A 334-nucleotide genomic window follows, 5' to 3' on the forward strand; every position below is an offset into this window, starting at 1 on the left:
GGCATGAGTATCATAGCTAAACTGCCATAAAATTCTATTGAGAGCCTGAATAGAGTATTGTGACAGTGCTACAGTTTTATAAAACACCCTTAACCACACCCCAAAAAGATCACCCGACTGGTTGACATGAAGTCACTCGCAATCCTCTGAGCGACAGATACGAGGGGGCGCTGAAATATTCCTGGCTTTAAGGGTGTCGTGAAAAGCCTGGTTGGGGGTCTAACCTTCCGAGTTCTTTTACAGGGCTTAGAAAAACAGAAGGACCGCTGCAATAAGTGTATGAATTTGAGAGGGGGATATGCTGAATAAAATCATAATTAACTGATCCTCCTAT

Source organism: Octopus bimaculoides, chromosome 2, assembly GCF_001194135.2.
Source record: "Octopus bimaculoides isolate UCB-OBI-ISO-001 chromosome 2, ASM119413v2, whole genome shotgun sequence".
In the NCBI taxonomy this organism is placed as follows: domain Eukaryota; kingdom Metazoa; phylum Mollusca; class Cephalopoda; order Octopoda; family Octopodidae; genus Octopus; species Octopus bimaculoides.